The sequence below is a fragment of the Mustela putorius genome, unplaced genomic scaffold (assembly GCF_011764305.1).
Source record: "Mustela putorius furo isolate JIRA1106 unplaced genomic scaffold, ASM1176430v1.1 tig00003834_pilon_pilon_pilon, whole genome shotgun sequence".
In the NCBI taxonomy this organism is placed as follows: Eukaryota; Metazoa; Chordata; class Mammalia; order Carnivora; family Mustelidae; genus Mustela; species Mustela putorius.
The window spans coordinates 87,699,890-87,722,078 of record NW_025421987.1 but is presented as its reverse complement, the minus strand read 5'-3'; the positions used below and the strand labels follow the sequence as shown (position 1 = coordinate 87,722,078).

The following is a 22,189-nucleotide window of genomic DNA, read 5'->3' as shown; positions in this document are numbered from 1 at the left end:
AGCTACATATTTGTTTTGAAACAGATTTCAGTTGCAGCTACTTCAAGGGTGAACGGCTAAGTAACAGATTTGACCTTCCTTTCAATTTAGAACTAAACGTAGATGTTGCATTAATAGGGATCTTATTAATTTATCAATACTGTTTTCAAATAAAGTGAGTCATTTAAAAGTTCCGTTGCGTAAGAAATCTGTGATATTAAATTGACATCTTGACTCTGTGCTGTAAGTAAATTGATAGCGAGGAAGAAACGGAGCAGCTGCGGGGAGCCTCGTGGAGAGCCTCGTGGAGAGGGCGCCCCCTGGAGGCCATGGCCGTTCCTCGCTCATTGGCCCACTGGAGCCTAAGCTAGTGGTCTCCAGCCGGCACCCGCCAAGGAGAGCGAATCTTTTTCTCGTTATCCAACATCCAGCATGACGCCACCCTGCGTGCCAAGCGTCACTAGCGTACCGCCGGCAGCCAGACTACTAGGAAGAGTAGGGACACGAAAGCCGGCGCAGGTACAAGCCATCCCAGAATCCGACCAAATCCACAGCCCAACCGTGACGCCGCGAGGAGGTTGGCAGCGCAGGCGGCCGGAGGCGGGGCTTGTCGTCGGGAGGCGGGGCTTGTCGCCAGGGGGCGGGGCCTGTTGCCCGGGGAACCACCCGCCGGCTGCGCACGCTTTCCGGCCGGCGTTTCCGTTGAGCGGCTGTGGGCAAACGCCCTGACCCATTACCTCCCTCGGACGTCAGTGGCGAGAAAGGGGTCTTTGAGGCTCCGGGCACCGAGGGTCCTTGAGATAGTGTGGCCGCGGCTAGGCGAGACCAGGTGCAGGGGCGAGCCCCCTGTCGTCCTTTGCGACGCCGCCGCGGGCTTCAGCAACAGTGACTCTGGTTCGAGTTGGTTGCACCGGCCCCGGCGGGCCTCGGGGCCCGGGCCCGACCGGCCGTTGCCCGCCCCAGCCCCCTACAGCTGGAGGTGTGCGTTGCCCCCGTGGGGGAGAGGCGGAAGTGCGGGCGCGGGAGGGGGCGCTGCTGGGCGCGGGTACGCCGAGTCCCCTCCGCTGGCCTTGACCCGGTCCGCCCTCGCAGGGTCAGGGGCCGGAAGCCCGCCGCGGCTCCCACCGACTCCCACCGAGGGAGCTCCCGAATTCCCTCCCCGGCAGCGCCCGTTTGTGGCTTGAAGAGGGGCAAATTGACTCTGAAGCAGCCTCGAAGGGACTCCTGCCCAGGCGTGGAGTCACGTTGCAGGTGGCAATCTTTTGTTACCCCACTTGGGGTCACAGAAGCTTGACCTTAGGAATACCCGGGATACGCAGTGATTTAACCAGCAAAGCCAAGTCCTACCCACTTCCTTGATCCCCTCACTACATCTTTTCCGAACGCCTCTCCCTGGCCTGAAAACCTCTTCCGCAGTGAATTCTAGTACAGATAACTCTGGAGTCTCCATTAAGGGTCAGGTCCTCAGGGATAGTCTAGGTAATGTCACCATTTCCTTGCTTCCTCCAAGGACAGAAGCCTCAACTGGCACCAGCTTCACAGAGGTCCGACCTGTGCAGTCACACAAGTCTCCGTGCTCAGAAGGAGGGCCTTGCACTTGTTTTAATGCTTTGCGGTCACCGTTCGAAGTTATTAATTTTTGAACCAAAGGCTCTCTATTCTCTCTTTTTCCACTGGGCCCAGCAAATTATGAACCTGGTACTGGCCCCAACTCTCATCTTTTCCTGAAGGCTGTCTTTGATAAAATTCAAAGATATAAAAATAGCGTTAAAAGGGATTCTCTGGACCACTCAGCTACTAAGACATCAAGAGACAGAGGAGCGATGATTCTATTAACTAAAGAGTTGTTGGAATCATGAGACCTTTCTGATCCAGTGTTCACCCCACCCCTCATTATATTTCAGGGCCTTTGAAGAATATGCAGAATGTGAAAATGCCAAGCTTCTGAAGGCATTTGGTTCCTTGCCCAAGGATAGAGGCAGGTGAGCAATCAGCTGTATTAATCAGTGCTCTGGGCTAATTTTACAGATGCCCTGGAAGGGCTGGTGCAGGTGTGGTGGGGGGAGGGGAGGGAGGACAGATCAAGAAGGAAACTGAGAGGCTGTATAGCTATGCTGTCCAATACTGTAACCACAAAATACAAGTGGCTACTGTGCACTTAAAATGAGGCAAGTCTAAAATAAGATGTGCTTCACTCATCGTCAGGAAAATGCAGATCAGCACTACAGTAAGATACCACATTGCACCTGTCAGAATGGCTAAAATCAACAACACAAGAAACAGGTGTTGGTGGGGATATGCAGAAAGGTGAACCTTTTGCATTGTTGGTGGGAATGCAAACTGATGCAGTCACTCTAGAAAACAGTATGGAGGTGCCTAAAAAGTTAAAAGTAGAATTACCCTGTGACCCAGCAATTGCACCACTAGGTATCTACCCAAAGAGTATAAAAATCCTAATTCAAAGGGATACATGCACCTCAGTCCTTATAGCAGCATTATCTACAATAGCCAAATTATGTGAACAGCCCAGGTGTGTATCAACTGATGAAGGTATAAGGAATACACACACACACACACACACACACAAAATATATATTGTGTACCACATAATGTATATATGTGGGGTATGTGTGTATACACACACACACACACACATATATATGCCCAAAAAAGTATGAAATCTTCACCATTTGCAATGACATGGATGGAGTTAGAGAGTATTAGGCTAAGTGAAGTAAGTCAGAGAAAGATGAATATCGTATGATTTCACTCACATGTGGAATTTAAGAAAAATGAGCAAAGGGGGGCGGGGAAGAGGCAAACCAAGAAACAGACTCTTAACTATAGAGAACAAACCGCTGGTTACCAGAGGGGAGATGCAGAGGATTGGTTAAATAGGTGCTGGGATTAAGGAGGACACTTGTGACAAGCACCAGGTAATGTATGGAAGTGTTAAGTCACTATATTATATACCTGAAACTAATATTACACCGAATATTAACTGAAATTTAAATAAAAACTTAAAAATATCGATGTTAACAAGAGTCTTTTTAAAAATAAGAATAAAAATAAGATGTGCTGTAAAACGTACACCAGATCACAAGATTTTAATGTCTTGTTTTTTAAAGTAAAATATTCTACTTTTAAATTGATTACACACTGACATATTTTGTATATATTGAGTTGAATAAAATATATTAAAATTAATTTCACTTGTTCATTTTTACTTTTTAATGTGACTACTAGAAATTTTATATATGTAGTTCACATTATGCTTCTTTTGGAGAGCCCTGTTCTAAAGATTGCAGAGTATTGAAAACTACTTAAAATGTTCAGAAAAACTGCTTTTCCCCAAAAAACTCACATTGCCCTTCTCTCCCAGAGAGTACTCCTGCATAGTCTAGAACTACAAAATTATAGTCACTCATACAGGAAAGTCTCAAACTTCTGTTCACTCTTGCCACTAGAACCAATTTGGCAGAACTGTTTGTCTAGTTTTGTAGACGTAAACTATAGAGAATGCAGAGAAGGGAAGGAAGAAGGAAGCAAGGGAAGGTCACTGCACCAACCTTAGCTCTCAATTATTGTTACAAATTAGGGGATTACAGCAGCCTTGGCCTGACTCCTTTTTGTCAGTCACGCTACCTTTGAAAGTAATAAGCTTTAGTGAAGAAATTGCCTGGTGCACTGGTCTGAAGTATAGATAGGAGCAGAAAATTATCTATATTTAAGCTCTCACTTAAGCAGCCTTCTTCAGTTATGGAAAATACAACATGCTGGGTAGACTCCAGTATCTTCAGTGTTTTGAATGTCTCTTAAAGGTAAGGCACCTGGGTGGCTTAGTGGGTTGGGCCTCGGCCTTCAGCTCAGGTCGTGATCTCAGGGTCCTGGGATCAAGCCCTGAGTTGGGCTCTCTGCTCAGCGGGGAGCCTGCTTCCCGGCCTCACCCCCATCTGCCTCTCTGCTGCTTGTGATCTCTGTCTAATAAATAAATAAAATCTTAAAAAAAAATTAATGTGGTAAGTGAAGAGGTCAGCTCTGCATCAGTGTGTGTTGGAAGCTAGTCCTAACCTTAACTGTTCTAGAGCCTCTAATTCTCTGGAAAGTGGCCCTAGTGTGGGAATGTAAGTGGGGCAGGGGTAGGAGGTGAGGACTTGTGCCTTGGAGAGGGGTAACTTGGAATTCTGGACTTGCTGCAGTTTCCAGTAGGCTGAAACTCAAGCATTTCTCCTGGCACCTAATAAGACATTTATCAAAGCTAGGTACACTAAGAAGAGCTAGTCTGATCTTGTCATGATCTTGACCGTAGGTTGTGAAGGCATCCTGACCTATAGTCTTTCTTGTTAGAAGTTTTTAAACTACAAATTCAGTGTCTTTATTAGACACAGGACTGTTCAGGTTATGTATTTAAGTGAGTCTTAGTCGTTTGTGTCTTAAAAGGAGTTTGTGTATTTCATCTAAGTTTCGAATTTATGGGCATACCGTTGGTTGTAATATTGTCATATTCTTTTAATGGCCAAGATCTGTAGTGATTGCCCCCTTTTCATTTCATTGTTTTGGTATTTTATGTCTTTGTCTCTCTCTCTCTCTTTTTTTTTTTAATCAATCAAGCTACAAAAGTCTGGTACTGTTGACATTTTGGGCTGAATAGCTATTTATTGTACAGTGTTCACCTTTCTAGGATGAGGATGTGTCCAGCACATGCCTGGCCTTTACACCCACTAGATGCGGGTAGCACTGCATCTCTATTCCTCTATCCCTATTTCTGCCCCCACCCCAACTATAACAATCAAGATGTTGCAACATTGTCATATGTCTCCTGAGAGGCAGAATTACCCCTGGTTGAGAACCACTGCTTTAGGCTACCTTTTGGAGCAGTTAAAAAAAAAAAAAAAATACATCTTTTGTATTTTACTTTCGTTTTAACTATTTCTGGAAATCTTCATTTCCTTCTATAGAAGCAAGTTCTGTTTAGTATCAGGTTCTTTGTGTTGAAGGAAGTTGTTTTGACCTTTATTTTTGTACAGATCTATTGATAATAAATTTTCTCGGTTTTGTTTGGGTTTTTTTTTTGGCTTTTTGTCTGTCTTTTGAAGTCTATTTTTCCATCATATCTGAAAGATATTTTCCCTGGGCACAGTATTCTGCATTAACAGTATTTTTCCTTTAGTATTTTACAGTTATTACTCCAATGTACTCTGATTTGCATAGTTCCTAAGTCAGCTCTAATTCTCTGTTTCTGTGTACTGTGTCTTTTTCTCTGTGGCTTCCTCCAAGATTTTCTCTTTAACTTTGACTTTTCAGCAGTTTGAATATAATATGTTGGAGTTTGTATTTTTGGTATTTATTCTGCTTGGGAATCTGAGCTTTTGTTACCCGTGGTTTGGTATATTTTATCATTTTTGGAAGATTGGCCACTCTTCAAATGTTTCTTGTTATTGCTCTCTCTCTTTCTTGAATTCCAAATATGCTTTTATTAGACTGTTCAATCTTGTCCTACGACACTTGAATACTTATTTGAGGGTTTTTTCACACTTTTTTCTCTTTGTATTTTAGTTGAGTAATTTTATTATACAGCTTCAAGTTCACGCTTTCCAAGGGCACACTCTATCAAGTCTACTGAGTGGCTTTTTCAAGGTATTCTTCATCTCTGTTACTGTGCTTTTTGTTAGCATTTCCATTTGACATAGTTTTTATCTCTACTGAAATTTTCTACCTGATCATTCCTATTATCCACCTTTAATATGTATGATTAATATATTAATAAATGTTATTTTAAATCCCCCTCATAATTCCAACACTTAGGTTTTCTCTGAACCTCATTCTGTTGATTGATCTCTCTCTCTCGACAATGGGTTTTTCTTTTCCTTTTCTTTTTAATGTGTATTATAATTTTCTATCCAATTCTAGGCATCTTGTATAAAACAGTAGACATTAAAATAATGTATGACTCAAATAAGCATGTTTCTTCTGCTGCTAAGTCAGTAATGCGGGGTGTTGAATCAGTCAGTAGTTCAGCTGGGTTTGGGTTTGATTTTTTCACCTTCAGCACACCTCTGGTTTCAGTTTCCTTTGGTGTTACCTTATACTTATGGTGGGCTAGAATGCTGGAGGGATTTTTTTCAATATTCCTTTTCTACTCTCAGCTTCGAGCCTTCTTTTTAACCTGCACAAAAAGGGCCTCTCTCCATGCTTTTGCCTTTTCCTTTGCTTGTAACCTGCTCCTTGATAGGTTGGTGGTAGTGGGAGCCAGAGGATCAGTCGTCTTGGTCCAGCCTCTCTTAAGCAAGCCTTATATGTTTAGGCCTTCTAAGTGGGGGCTTCCTCAGCCCTTCAGTCTCCCTGTGGCAGACAGAATTCTACCTTGTGTCTTTGATGAGTCTTGAGAAGATAAGAGTCTCCTGATTCCTGGAATTTTATTAACATAAGATCTTGGGCCCAAGACTGTTTCCTGTCCCTCTTTACCCAGGGACAGAGTTTCTTTGTCCTCTCTTACTCCTCTTCTTACCCAGTATCAAGGGCCCTTTACCTGAGCCTTGGAGATAACAAAGTCTGCTGCCCCTTTCCCAGGGGTTTGAAGCTATTGTTCATAGGAAGAAGATGGCAAGACTTTTGCACTTTCCACGATTGGGTGCTTTTTCTCCTCCTCCAAGAGAGGCTCTCTCTGACCTCCTGCCTTGTCCCGTTTTTCTCATCAGCACCCAGTGAGAACATGGAGAAGAGGCTATAAATGGAAGCAAGCTCCTTTTTTATCTGAGGCTTTCAGGGCATCCTTGTCCCCTGCTGGCCTTTAGCAGTTTGTTAACAATTCTAGCTGAATTCCTAGCACCTTGATGTCTCTTCTTGATGATGTCTTGAATTCCGAGTTCTTGATGTCTCTTCTTCAGTGCTCACATCCTATCTTCCTGGTAGGACTAGTCTTTTCCTTGGAGCTCAGGTTACTTGCTTGGTCTGTGACCCTTGTTAGGATGTCCAACCATCCCAATTTGTGTGGTACGGAGGAGTTTCCCAGGACTTACAGGACTAAAATGAGGGAAAGTCCAGTTGGTTACCCTAACCTCAGACCTCCAACAGGTTTAAGAAAAGGTTTTCTATAGTTTTCCTAGTTGTTTAGGTAAGAGTGATATTCATTCTAGGTTTCTACACCCTAGATAGAAGCCAAATTAGTGAAATACACATGTTGGCTATGAACAAAAATGGTTCTTGAGATAGTAAAAAGCTATATTGGGTAAACATCTGTTTTCTTACTAAGGCAGACAGACTTTTGTGAAATCTTCCCTAAAATAGAGAAGAAACAAAATTTTCTGCCCTTCTTTTGTCTGTCAACAGCAGATTTATCTCATTACCTAAATAAACTTCAGCTGAAGAGGTAGATTCTCATCTATTCTTCTTTTAACTGTATTCAACATTCAGCTAGCACCAGATTTGGACTTTACTTCCAGCAAGTGAGCAACTCCTACAGATTTTTTTAGTGAAACCAAAAAAAGAAAAAAAGAAAGAAAGAATCTTAATGTCCTTTTGTGGGGGAGAAAGAAGGCCTAATAGAGTAATAGGCTTTCAATAAGAATAGTGACCACCTCTGGGTAAATGTGCTGTAGGTATGTGTACATGTGTATATATAATTTTGCTATCAACTGCTGGGAACATACTTGATTTACACTGCCATTATGCTACATCTGGTCTTGTGGTTTTTATTTCAGATATCAAGGGAGCCTGAGAGTGTTTGTGACCCCTCCAGCCAGCACTAGTGGTAGTAAGGTAGGCAGCCTCAAGGCAATACTTTATATTTTGTGCTCTTTTGAAGGCTCTATCATTTGCTCAGTTATGCCTTGGAGTATCCAAGAGAAATAGTTAAGATGTTCAATGAGCTTGTAGGCTGTATATATGGTATCTTCCTATTAAAATTTGCAATCGTTTGATTAGTGTAAGAAATACAGAACAGAAATCTTAAGACCAGGAGCGTGTATAATCTCAACAGCTGAGGGGTTTATATGGCAGTAGATAAAAGAGCTAAAATGTAGAGTGTTTATCATGTGTCAAGAATTGTCTGAAGAGTTTTACATCTATTAACATAGTGAATCTTCATACATAGAAACTTCATAACAATCCGGGGATGCCTGGGTGGCTCACTCGGCTAAGTGCCTGCCTTCAGCTCAGGTTGTGATCCTGGGGTCCCGGGATCGAGCCCCACATCGGGCTCCCTGATCTGCTTCTCCCTCTCCCTCTGCCAATCCCCCTGCTTGTGGTCTCTTGCTCTCTCTTGCAAATAAATAAAATATTAAAAAAAAAAAGAAACTTCATAACAATTCCAGAACATTAGGTGTTATTATCTACATATCACAGATTAGGAAAATGAGGACCAAGAAAGTTTGGTAATGTGCTCAGGTCACACTGAACGAAAGATGACTTAAGCTCATGTAGTCTGTTTCCAGAATTCTTTTAACCACTATGACAAAGGGGAAAAAAAAAAAAGGTAAAGATTTCAACTCTCAGGAGGGTATATAGTAGTGTGGGAGTTGTATATATGTGAGCAAAAAAAGCCTTTCAAATAACATTTTGATTTTAGGTTATATACCAAACAGAGATGTATGGAAAGCTAAAAGAGGACATGCTAAGGAAGAGGACTCAAAAAATGATAAAGTGATGTTTTTGTACTCACTACAAGTCAACATAGTATGAATTACACCAACAAGTGTGGTCAGATATTTGATTTAAAGTTCCTGTACTACCAGATGACCCAGTAATGGTGGAAATGCTGCAAAACAACGTGCAGGACAAGCTCTACTTCTCTCCAGGGGATACTTGGATACTTTCAGTTTCAAAATCGAAGATGACTTAGATGCCACTTGCCCTACAGAGGAAATTGAGGATGAAAAGTTTTATCAGTTCCATTTATGATTCAGTGACTGAGAACAAAACCAGTGAACGGTATGTAAAAGAACTTTGGTTTAAGGGTGACGACATGGACATTAGTAACTCACATGAAGCACAGTGAGATTCACAAATGACTAGAAAATTCCATAGCCCTCCAAACCAATCAACCAATCCTTGTAATCAGAGGACACCTAGGGAAGCAGGACAGTCAACAGGTACATCCACAACTTCAGAGAAGTCTGTTGGTGGGGACTCTGACTTTGCTGAAAAAGTAGGATGCTTTGGTTTTTTCAAGTCAAGTGATTATTATCAGAAAATATGGTTTATAACTATAGATGGAATGAAATCTTTAACCCAAGAGCAATCACCAAAATCCTCTCTATATATACTGGATGACGTACATGACTTTAAACAGCTCTTAATAGGCAGTCATTTACATGTGAATTTGATATTCTCACAGAGACAAAAGTAATCCAAGAGTAAGAAGAAAGTACTCAGGTTGTATTGAAAGGTATAATCATAAATTCTGTAGTATGTTTTCTTAAAGTTAATTTTGACCAGGGACTAAAATGTTTAGAGTATTGGTAATCTCATCTAACTGATAGCCCTTAGTAAAAGGATGATATATTTGCTTTACTTATCCTCCAGACAAGTGAAAGAATTTAATATAACAAGCTCAGCTACATTATGATAATCTGGAGTTTTCTACTTAATTGAATGAGGATGTACTTTTGAAGGGCCAATTCAGTACTTTAGGCATTGTCAGCAACGAGCAGAAAGGGGAGTACTTTTCTACTAGGATCAGCTCTGCTCCAAAATGGTGGTTATGCTTTTTTTTAATGAGTATTACTTTCTGAATTGAAATGATCTCACAGAAGACTTGGTTTGAGGCTTGGTTAGGGTTAGATAATGGACACAAAGGGCATTGGGTTGGAGTGTTAAGTGAATGTGGCTTCTCAGGTCTCCCCAGCTCCTCCCAGGACAGGTGCTGAGGCTGGTGATACTCGGGTTCTGCCTGCCCAGGTTGGAGAATCTTTCCAAGCCTCTTATATCCCCACCTACATTGTCCCCAAATCCCAGTATATTACATGGTTACAAAAACTGCCTTTCACAAGCCGGTTCATCTGGACCTCTAACCTTCTGGATCCAGGAATGATCCTTGGTAAGCTACCAACATTATCTTGCTACATTGTCTACAGTTAACATAATAATGATTAGGCATCTTACATGGTCATATTTTGATGTTGTAAGAAAGAGGAAGCTGTGAGAGGTGTATGAATTCAGGTCTGCAATGGTCAGAGTTACAGTGGGAGTTAAGCAAAGCACTTTGGTCAGTTCTTACCACATAACTGGGAAGGTATATCCAGGTGTTAAAGGTACTTGTGAGGTACTTATAGGCATAACAAAACCCAGCTACATTTTTCCCCCCATGGTCTCAGTAGTTTGCCACACCCAGTTGTGGGAACCATTTGGTGGTTCAGATACCTGTCTGGAATATCACAAGGCCTAGGCCCCTGCTAGTTACCAGAGTCAGAAACTCCACTGTTATCATTGTTTCCTCACAGAGTAATGGTGAGGGCTTGGGTAATAGAGGGTGTTGGTACTATGAATCAAAAATGGAAAGTAGTAACTGTTTCTTGAAGTTCACAGAAGAATGTGACCGCCGGAAAAAGTATTTTGTATGAATATAAGAAACCAGTGTGAGAACTTCAAAGTACAGTCTGCACTGGTCAATTTAATTTGGTGCTTCTCAGCCTTTTTTATTTTCATTGTTCCCCTTCCCACAAAGAGATTTTCTATACTTTCTCTTAAAGTGTTCACAGATTTAAGGCCAGTTGATGAATATTACTTTTCCTTGTAGGTGAGGATTAATTAAGAGAGTAGGAGGATCTTACCATTACTATAAGCAGTACTAGGTATTTTATTTTCGAGTTGTATTTGGAGAGAAGCAAGCATCTTTGCCTCTTTGGAGTAGGAAGTTCAGACTGGTAAAAGGTAGTATCTCCTCCCTTTCTTTTAACTTAGGGGAAAAGTTCAAGGTAGTTGTCTATTTTTGCAGGTGTTTTTGGTGACAATTAAGATTATAAGCAGTATCATATCTCTGTGTTTTAAACAACTTTTTAAGCAGGGTTTTTAGAAACTTAGACTTAATTTTTCTTGTCTTGAGTTTTAAAGCTATTTAATTTCATGAGCTAATTACATTCGGAACAAAAGTGAAGGAAGTATGTCTTGGAACTTTGCAACCTTTTACACTTTCTACTTTGGGAGTTGATTATAAATGAGGGTTGTGAGATGGAGGTGGATAGGATTTAGTGACATAGCAGTGACATTGGACTTAGATGATTGAATGGAAAAGGACAACCGTTGATCTTGTCATGCGTTAAAATAAAACCTAAAACTTAATGATTACACTGTGTAACCACCACTGAGATCAAGAAAGAGAGGATTTTCAGCCTTTCACATATTGCTTCCAAATTATGGCCCATCTCCCCACAGGTAACCACTATTCTGATCTGTAGAGTAATACCTTTGTAGCAGTGTTCCTCATCCGGCATGAGCATCATCTGGGAACTTGTTAGAAATGCAAATTCTTGGGCCCTTCCCAAGCCCTAACATACCCACGCATTTTTGTGTGGGGGATGAATATTTATGTGATTAAAGTCTAAAGCAGGGATTCTCAAGCTTTAGTGTGTATGGGAATGACCTGGGTGGCCTACTAAAACAGAGGTTCTGGGGCCTACACCTGGAGTTTTTGATGAGCTCTTTCTGGTTGTCTGCTTTATTCACTGATTCTAATTTTCTTATGTGCCGGGCATGTTTGACTCTGTGCTAGTCATTGCATTTGAAACGTTATTTTGCAGGAATAACTGTGAGGCCTGTAACGCAAGCACTTTTCTCCAAAGAATATTTGCATTTACTTCTGCCAGGCGCCTGAGGGCGCTATCAGTTTGCGATTGCCTGTTCAAAGTTTCATTTTTCCTGGCCAACTCAAGGGATTCTTACTATAGTAATGTTTGAATTCCCTAGATCATCCCAGTTCTTGTCCCCTTCTCTCTGAGATCCTGGACTGCAGACCGTTGTAGGGGAAAGCCTCCTGTCAGACTCCCCAACTTGTTTGGACCTAGCATTTTTTCCTTTCTATACCTGGAAAGGCCATGAAAATGGAGGGTCTGGGTTTCTGGGATTAGCTAGTACTCTCAAGGAAAAAGTGGCTTCCAGCTTGTTCACCTCTCTAGATTCTTCTCTTTACTTTTGGCCTAATAATTCCTATTTTGTTATCTCTTTGATGCTTTTGAAAAGATTATTTTAAATATATTTTATCCAGTTTTTTTCATTGTTTTCAGGTACAGGACTGATGTGAACAACCTGAACCACTTTTACCAGAAGGGAAATCTGGGAAATAAATTATTGATGTGCAGTATTTTTTTCCCAAAATACTGTGGTTTTTCAAAACATTAAAAATGTATGGATATTTATATCCTTAAAAAACTTTTATTTTTAGCTTACAACTTCTCCCATACATGGGATACATAAGATGGTTTTGGTATAAAAACTCACCTTGTGTAAAGATTTCCAGGGTTACATATTTATGACCTTTAACTACTCCAAAGGGCTCTGTTATTTCTGGGGGGTTCCAAGGAATGCTTCCCGCAACTTGAGAAAGCCTGACAAAATGCAGAGATGGGCCTAGTACAGGATCCATTTTGCAGTTTATGGCACTTTCTGTAAGGTTTATTTTTGTCTGTAGCTTTAACCAGGCTGGACACACCAAATTTAGGAAGTAGAGATGGCTACACTTTTATCCCTAAGGTGGTTTCTGTCTGGAATAGCATGTGGAATGCCCCAAACCTTGTTTACTGTCAAGTTCTAAGCACTTGATAGATGATATTTTAACCACCTCCCTCTCTCCCCCGAAAGTATGTCATATCATCTTTTTTTCCTGTTTGATTCCTATGTCATGTTACTCCCTCGAGTTAGGCAAGATTCTTGAAGAGAAAATACCTCTTCCCATTATTCTGTTGCTGCCAAATCAGAACACGTTCTTTCCAGATAGGAATGAGTCTGTTGTATTTATCTTCAGATGTCTTTTGAGGGGGGTTGGAGATGGAAGTACACTAATGGTACACATGTGCATTTGGAAGGTAAACTGGTAGGCTTTCCAGATGTCAGAGGTTGTTAGTAATACGGTGAGACACTTTATGTTGAAAACTCTCACTAGCACATAGCAATCCATGTAGGCTAGGCTTGGGGTAGACATGAACAAACTCTGAGAGCTATTTGTAGAGTCCTTAGGATACTTGACAGTCATTTGATAAATGTCAGGATGGTGAGGGTTAGTTGTGGGGAGCACACAACCTCTCTAAGTTGTGTGTCAGGAGAAATGGCAGAATTTAATCCTGATGGTAGCAAGCATTAGCATATCTCAAATAAAGGCTATAATCTAACTAGTTAGAGCAGAGAATGTGTGAAGGCAGTAAGCACATGCTGCTCCCCAGTACCTTTCTCCACCTTTCTTTTCTCTCCCTGGGATGTGCCCAAAATCTATGCATAGGCTTATGTCACTAATGCAGGATGGGAGTCCCACCACATCAGAGGGACACTGAGTCCCCTCAGTTCGTGTTTTTCTTTTATCAGTTTAGAGGATGATGTCATTGATATATAAATCAGTAAACCTGTTGCTGGACCTAAAGTTCATGTTTTGAGTCTAGACTTTCAAACTATACCCCAGGATGTAGGAACTCTCCAGTTCAGAATTACAAATAGTGGGCGTGTGGGTGGGAGGAGGGTGCTTTCCGTATAACACGGGGGCTTTCCCACCATGGGATTTCTTAAGTTACAATACTTAAAAATGACCTAGCACAATCCACCCCTTAGTGGATAACTTTTATGTGGACCAACACATTGATCTCCAGACCAATATGATGTCATCATTTATTATTTTCACATAACTCACCCCTTAAAGATAGAAATAAATAGTGCTGTCACAAATAATAAACTCCCTTATTTTAATTCCGACTTTACTAAAAGCTGTGGAGGACTAGGACCACATGAAGCCCACTCAGTTCAACCATTTCCTTGTGGACATAGCTTGCTGAGTCCCATGTGTCCGGGGAGTTGTCTGGGATATATGTATTTTCCCTGTGCAATGACACATGCTGCTCCTCCCTCCCCAGCCAGAATAGAACCTTAACGGCATGTGGTTGGAGACCACCATAGATCTTATGGCTACAGTTGCTTTAGCATTACTGTTGGTGTAGCTGCTCATGTATAGCTATATCGCAGATGTTTGAAGTAACCCTGTTAATGTGAACTTTGGAGATTATATACTCAGTTCTGTTCCTGAGCCCAATAGGGATTTGGGGGAGCCATTTAATGGCTCCCAGTTCTGGTCTAGTTAGTTGCAAGTATCATCTCCCCCTGTATTCCTCAGGCCTCAGGCAGTCATTGGCGTACATGTGGTCCTCGTATCCAGTAAGTGGGAGAATTAGGAGTGGACCTGCACTTTTTGCCAAAACCCAGAGTCTAATTTTTGGCACTTGATATGGATACTATAATATAGGACTGTTACGATCATCCTTGATGTTGTAAGTGCTGATATCTATTCTCTTTAGCTCAGACTCAGAGCAAACACATTTAGATGGGGTTGGGACTATCTATGCCTTAGGACAGCCGGAGCCAAGAAGTCTCAGGGTTTGGGAATGGATCATCTCTCTCATGGGTCCAGTTAAATGGTCAGGTACAATCAACCCTGTTCCAACTGTTAGAGATTTGGTAAGTCTAATGTTCCCCATCCCAACATATACTTTCTCTCTTAACTACAGTAGAGCCTTCATTTTTTGTTACTTTTAAGCTTAGTCTTTGCCTAGGCTATCCAAGTTCTGGATTCTGCCTGGCTTTTTCCTCAGTACCATGATTTCCCATCCCTCGATTGTTCTAGAATAAAGTATTTCCAACAGTTGGGATATGTATTATTCTGTATTTGCAGCCTCTAGACTAAATAGATAACTTGGCATAGAGCCAGATAAGCAAGTTAGTATTTTCCTGAGAAAAGTCAATTACCATGGGTGTTATGAGTCACCTGAGATGTCTAGGGCAATGACTGTGATCATTCCTTCGAGATAAAACTGTAGCCGATGGTTTTTTTGTACTCAAATGAGGACTATTGGCTTATTGGCTGTAATGTTCTCTAACTTGGCATTATAGTTAGCCCTTCCATAACTAATATTCAGTGTCCTCGGTGCAGGTAGCAGAGACCTCTTTGAGTTTCTTTCAGAAAGTTTCCCTGCAGAGTTACCTCCAGCTGTAGCAATCTGTGACTGGCATTGAACTGTTGGGCAATGCCTGGTCAGTGCTCCAAGCCAGAGAGTCCCCAGAAGAGAGCACTCCTCTTCCTCACTGGGAACTAGTACCTGGAATAGTACAGTATGCATCTTTGTATTACTGAACTTCTTTGTCTTACTATGATAAAGTTTTCTTTGAGAAGACTTTCAAATAAGGATGACTTCCAGAATGTGGCCAATACAACCACTGTCCTCAACGGGGGAGATGGTAGACTCATTGGTTTGGCAGCAACTCAGTCCAGGTTTGTTTCTGAAGTGGTTGGAGCCAAGTAGCCAATGGTAGAAATTGTTATAGAGGGAATGGCAGAGTCCTATACAGAGAGTAGAACAGGGTCAGCTAGATGCTTTCTATAGGTCATCAGTCAGTCAACCTAGGATGAACTGTGATAGGTAGTTTAAACTTCTTTTTTGTGTGGGGAGAAAAGGAGAGGATGGGGCAGAGGGATAGTAGTGTATCTTCCCTATTTTTATGATCTGTTCAGTATTTTCAGGCCTGTTATCTCTGTTAGCCTGTAGACTCCTGCAAGGTTCCTTGTGACTTGGTGTTCATGAAACACTTGTGCCTCAACCACACCCTACTCTGTACCCCACCCTCCATACCCACACATCTGCTACTTGCAGATAAAGCCTCCTGTTCCCAAATGTTCCCAGTAGAGGAAGTGTCCTAATTTGGGGTCATGGGCCTCCCCTCTAGGGGCATGTGTCTCAGAACTGTCTGAAGTTTGGATATAGGGTTGAAGGGCAGACAGTATGGTTGACTATTATTTCTCTTGGTATTTCCTTCCCATGACCATTAATAGTTTGCCCATCAATTTGGGCTGTTTTCAACCTGTCTTCATAGCTAGACCAATAAGTCTCTCTACTGGAATCTCTTTTTCCCCCTCTTTTTTACATCCCCTCCCGCATTTTCTTTTGGTTATTTTGGGAGCTGAAATACCAGAAGTCTTCCTAAGCCATCTTTTCCAAAATTGTGCATAGGAAAGACTGCTAGTTATCTACCCATCTATTCTTTCTTCTTTTCTTCTTTATTAACAGAACCCTGATTTGCATGGAGTGCATTTGCAATGCGTCAGCTAAGAAAACAAAAATGATGTCCATCTGCTACCAATAAGGATGTGACACAGTTCTTGTCAATGAGGGATAACTAAATGTGTTGAGAGGGGTTTCTAGTAAAGCTCCTTAAAAGGGGATAACTTCAGGGCATGTGCCTTTTGCTCTTCTTTCCCTCCCCTTCTTCCTCCCTGTATCTTGGAGGAGATGCTCTACACAAAACAGACACCTTGCAACAATATGACCATGTGAGAAGAGCCAAGCGAAGAGCCTGGGTTACATCTGAAAAGGCTGGGTTATTAACAGGGCAGATGGGCACTGTGTGTGAACTCACACTGCATAGTTTGTGCACACCATCGCCTCCGCTGCTGCCTTAGGTTGTGAAAGCATGCCTTTGTCATACAGATCCACATGCTGACATCTCTAACACTGTTTGCCGTAAGATTGTGCTGCTACTGGCTACTCTTACCATCTGAGACTTTTTTTATACCTAAGTCCTTTAAAATTAGCTGTTGGTACCTCTTTGCCCCAAGTTCAAAACTTGATACTTCTTATGAATGGAAGGCCTAAGATCCTCCAGGGGAGTCGTGGTATACAATTTGAAAACAATGGAGTTGACAGCAACTTGGTTAATTTTCACAGATTTTAAAAATTAATATCCACAGAAACTGGCTATTAAAATAGTAGTAACATAAGTGTACCATGAGATGGTTTTACAACACATTAGCCATTAGGTGAACTACTCTCTTTTTAGATTCCTATTTATTTTCAGCCAGTCATTCCAGCTCTGTATTGTTTTTAAAAGTACAACACTGGCGCAGGTGTAAGACCTACAACTATGAGGGTTGGCTATTGCAACAACTTTTAAGTTCCAAAAAGTTTTGTGTTACTTAATTGTGGTCACAATAGAATCTACAAATGTACCAGTTTACAGAAAGATCATTTCTGTAGGCACATATATATAATATCAAGCTGTGACTATTTTTTTCCTAGATCACAGGATAGATAATATAGTCTGAGTGTTCTATTTAATTTTTCTGTAATGAGCTGGTATCCACTTTTACATTAGAATAATTTTTTTTCAAAATGAAAAGATGTCCTCTTGATGGACATTTAAGAAGAGAAACAGCAGAATGTGGCTGAGAAATGCAGAGCATTTGGGAGCAGCAGGACCTGAGGGCTGCCCGCTTTTGCTGCAGAAACACCACAGCTGACATCCTCGGCTGCTCCAGGCTCGTAAACTACTACGGAGCTGCTCATGGGACCTGAGTGGCCGTGAGCCCTGACTGTGACACCAGAGATGCTCGCTGTCATCTGCCTTTGCTTCTTCACGGTGCCTTGCCCCATCCCATGTCAACATGTCTCTCTGATGCTTAAAAAGTGTGCTTTTATTTATTCAGTAAACACTAGAATTTGGGTCATTTGCCAAACCCCTCAGTAATGCTGGGAACATAACAATGAAACCAAACAGATCTCCATGGAATTAGCGTGTAGTAGGGGGAGAGATGCAAATCAGACCATCCCGATGTATAGAATAGGGAAGTGAAAAGACTATGAAAGAACAGGCTGCTAGGAGGTCGAGTCACTGGACAAGTGGGGAGACCCTCGTTGCCTTGTGCGTTCAGAACTCCCAGCCAAGCTGTGAATGGTAGGGGGGGAAAGAGCAGGTATGGGGCAGTTAGGGTGAGGGGAGTTAGTATTCTGGACAGAGGAAACAGCATGCATGAGGATCTCAAGATGCTGTGAACCTTACTGCTCTGGTGAAGAGAGTAAGAGGACAGTGGCTAGAGAAGAGAAAGCGGAGAGAATGGCTAGATGAGTTTGCAGAAGTAAGTAGAGGCCAAATCACACAATTATGTAAATTATGATAGGATTTTATCTTTTTTCCTAAGCACTCTCACCATTGAAATGTTTTGAGCTGAAAAATCAGGTTAGTTTTCACCCTAGCTGTGGTACTGGAAATGGTTTGGAGGAAGAGACAAGAGAGGGATTGGAAAGAATAATAATCAGGGAAGGGCCGGTCATTTCTATAGCTATTCAAATGAGGCAGTTGCAGAATCTGATGGACAATTTGTAACCTTGACTGACTACTAGTTAGCATTCTCTGCTTTTGAAATGACTGTCCATCTTCTTCACCCTTCCATATGGGTTTCTATGTTTACCACAGATAAACTTTTGGACAGTGGTCATGTCTGAGTTATGAGGTAAAAATCTTTGCTCTTCCCAAAGTACTAAAAGCCACAGTTATGAAAGGACCAAGCAAATAATGGGTGCTTACTACGAGCCAGGCACTGTAGCAGGCCCTCGCATATGGGGAGAGTAAAAAGTCCCTACTGTAGCGGAACTTACTGTACTGAGAGTAAATATTAAGTCTTGCAAGTATGATTACAAACTGAGATGATCATGTCAACTTGTCTTGTTAGCCACTAACAAAAATCTTAAGGTAGCATTCTTCATGGCTCCCAGACCCAGGGCTACCTGGTATAATTGTGCAATTTGAGTGTTGCACAAAGATGCCTGGCTAAGGAAGCTAACAGGGTTGAAAACTGCCAGAATTTCCCTTGGCAACCCAAACAAGGGTTGTGCAAGGCTACAACTGCCTAGAGGAAAGAAAGGTACCTTTTTCTTTGGTACCAAAGTGTCCTAGAGGTCAGCATGCTCTTCCTCTCAGAAGGGAATTCCTTATTCTCAAGATGGAATGGCAGGCTCTTGCTCATAAACGTGTAGCTGCCTTGAGCACAGAAATGCATGTGAGGTGAATGTTATAGCATGAGTGGGTGCTATTCATTGGAAGCTAAGAAAAGAATGGAGTCTAAAGAAGGCTTAGGACATGGGTATTAAGGACGTAATTTTTTAAGAACAGAACCTATATCCGCAGGACTTAGAGCAGTGTTACACACAGCTAAGCCAAATGAGTAAAGACAACCTCATGGTTGGACAGTGGAGGAAATAACCTGCCTGTGCATCAGGAAGGTGGTTGTGTTCTGTGGACTATGTACGCATCACACTGGGGAAAGCTGTGGGAAAGGAAAAGGGGTCATCTATAAAATCATGGATTGTTTTCTGTTTGCTGTGCCTGGCTAATTAAACAAAGCTTCACTCCCTTAATATTAACATTTTTGGTCTCAGTTTTGAAATCATAGACTCTCAGCTCATGGGAGTGGTCCTGCTTCTGGGGAGATTCATGCCAGAAGAAACCCGGAAACATAAAGCAAAGGATGAGGAGCCAAGTGTCTTGGACTCCTGGCTCTTCCCAATGGTTGTATGATCTTGGACAGGTGGAGAAAACTTCTCTGAGTCTTCATTGTTTCATCTAAAATTAGGAGGTTGCCTTCCTCACTGGGTTATAAGCCTCAAAAGATACTGAGATAAAAATTTGTGAACTGAAAGGTAGTAAAAGCCTCCTTTTTGTCTTGAAATGCCAAGTTTCTAAGTTTTAGATCCCTGCCCCTGAGCTGGGTTGACTGTGAGTTGGCTGAACCTCTGTGTTGCAGGGGTCCATTTCTGAGGATGGGTCTGAGCTCATCTGTCTTCTGGCTGCATCAAGGGTGTTTGACTACACTCTAGTATTGATGACTGGAAAAGGTTTAGTTTGTCATACAGACCCAAGACAAAAGGTAGCTTCCTGATTCAGACAGATTATGTTCTGACCATAGGACATCTATCTCCTAATGGAATCGTGGTTAGTTGAGATCTTTTCTCCTTTCATGGGGACTATAAAGTCAAGGTCAGGCACCAACACCAATGCTCAGGCACCAACACCACCCTTAACAGATGCATGAGGGAGCCCCCCTCCCCTTGGTTGCTAGCTTGTTGGGCATCACAGCCCACACAGGACTGGTTCACTGCTCCTCAGGCTCAGTCCCTCACTTGTTCTCCCTCTGACAGCTATTTTGAGTTAGTGATGATCATAGAAAACAGTGGAGAAGGTAAGTAAAAGCATCTATATCAGCCCTTTTTTCCTCTCTGTTGGTCATTACTAAAACAATAGCAGCCCCAATGAAGTTTAATCCCTCTAACTTCTGACTAGAGCAAGAACCTTAAAAGACATTTCAGTGCAACTTCCCACATGCATAGGAAGATTGCTTTCCCCTCTTTCCAAGTTGTTAAGATGGATGTACAATGTACAATCCATGCCCAGCTAAAAAGGATGTTGAGTTCAGTTTGCGTGAGGATATTGCAAAGGTCAACAGCTGGCTAGGTGGTCCAGGTGAGAGGAAACGTGTCCTTCACAATGAACAAGTACAGCAGAAGGCTAATGACGTCATAAATGCATGTGGGCATTTATGTAGCAAGGTGGTTATCCCCAGGCCAGGACTGGACCAAAACTGAAAAAAAAAAAAAATGCTCGGAAGCAAAGCCAAACCTAAGGAAGATCTCTCAGTGTCTTTGTGAAGACCCACAGGGAGGTTTCTTTGTCTCCACACCAAAAATCATTTTGATTCTTATGAATGACAGCTTTCTCTATGTTGTGGAGACCTTTTTTTTTTTTCAATTTTTATTTTCAGAAAAACAGTATTCATTATTTTTTCACCACACCCCGTGCTCCCTGCAATCCGTGCCCTCTATAATACCCACCACCTGGTACCCCAACCTCCCACCCCTCCGCCACTTCAAACCCCTCAGATTGTTTTTCAGAGACCTTGATCTAATAACAGATCAAGTTCCTTATTTTCGTAGGCTGCTCTGATGCCCAGAGCACACATATGACCGAAAAATACGCAAAAGATGTGAACATATCACACACACACACACACACACACACGATGTAAAAATAGCCCATCAACATAGGAGAAGATACCCAATCTTAGAGAAATGGAGGTTAAAATCACAAATACCATTTATCACCTTTCAGATTGGGAAAAATTGCATAGTATAATATTATGCAAAGTTAAGAGAAGACTACTAACCCTCATATGTTGTGGATAAAAATGCAAACCAATAAAATCATTGTGGAGGAAATTTAACAGTATTTAACAAAACAACATAATCATTTACCTTTAGATTCAGCAGTTCCACTTCTGGGAATATACCCATTTGTGGGAATCTATACCTCTATCAATATGACCATATGTGTCAGGAAAACATTCACTATGGCATCATTTTGTAATTGCAATACCAAGAACAACCCATCAGCCCAGGAAACTGAAAACAACTGTGATGAATATGCTAAGGGCTCTAAGGGGTAAAATAACATGCAAGAAGAGATGGGCAATGTAAGCCAAGAGATAGAAATCCTAAAAAAGAACCAGAAAGAAATACTTGAAATCAAAAACATTAACAGAAATGAAAAAATGCCTTTGGTGGCCTTATTAGTAGATGGACACAGATGAAGAGGAATCCCTGAGCTTGAGAATATACCAGTAGAAATCTCCCAAAACTGCAGAGCAAAGAGAACAAAAACTGAAAAAAGCAGAATAGAATATCCAAAGACTATGTGATAGTACAAAAGTTGTAACATACTTATAATGGACATGTCAGAAGGGGAAAAGAGGAGAGAAAGAACATATGAAACAATAATGACAGAATTTCCCCCAAATGTCAGGCATTAAGCACAGATCCACAAAGTCTAGAGAACACCAAGTAGGATAAATTTTTTAAAAATACTCTACCCAGGTATATCATTTTAAAATTACAGAAAATCAAAGAAAGAAGCCAGAAGACAATCTATAAAATGTGCAACTTTTCTTGAACTCATTAGGTAAGGTTACAGGAAAGCTGGTTATCCTGACTCTTAATGAAATAAAGAAGTCTCTAAAAAGGGATCAGACACAAACACTCACTTGTAGAAAAGCCCAGGAAGACTATGGGGTCAAATCACAAGCAAGGAAGAAGGACTCAGCTAACATGTTTACCTAGTTGCTAAAGTCTCGATGTGAATGTGGGGTGATCTGAGAGAACAGGATCCCAAGGAGCCACAGAAATAAGGGATTTCATACTTGCAG

The 22,189-nt window shown here is 41.6% G+C and overlaps 1 long non-coding RNA gene across 3 annotated transcripts in view; it reads left to right on the top strand.

Annotated features, from left to right (window-relative positions):
• Positions 1-633: 633 nt before the first annotated feature.
• The window catches only part of LOC101673637, a 39,491-nt gene continuing 17,935 nt past the window's right edge, over positions 634-22,189 (top strand). Inside the window, exons 1-5 of one of the 3 annotated variants that reach the window (XR_006609183.1) lie at positions 634-958; positions 1,884-1,961; positions 7,680-7,737; positions 8,546-8,907; positions 17,339-19,358. This is a non-coding gene — a long non-coding RNA (uncharacterized LOC101673637). Of the gene's footprint in view, positions 959-1,883; positions 1,962-7,679; positions 7,738-8,545; positions 8,908-12,197; positions 19,359-22,189 lie in introns of those variants that run through there. The other 2 variants (XR_006609181.1, XR_006609182.1) reach the window with 2 other exon arrangements.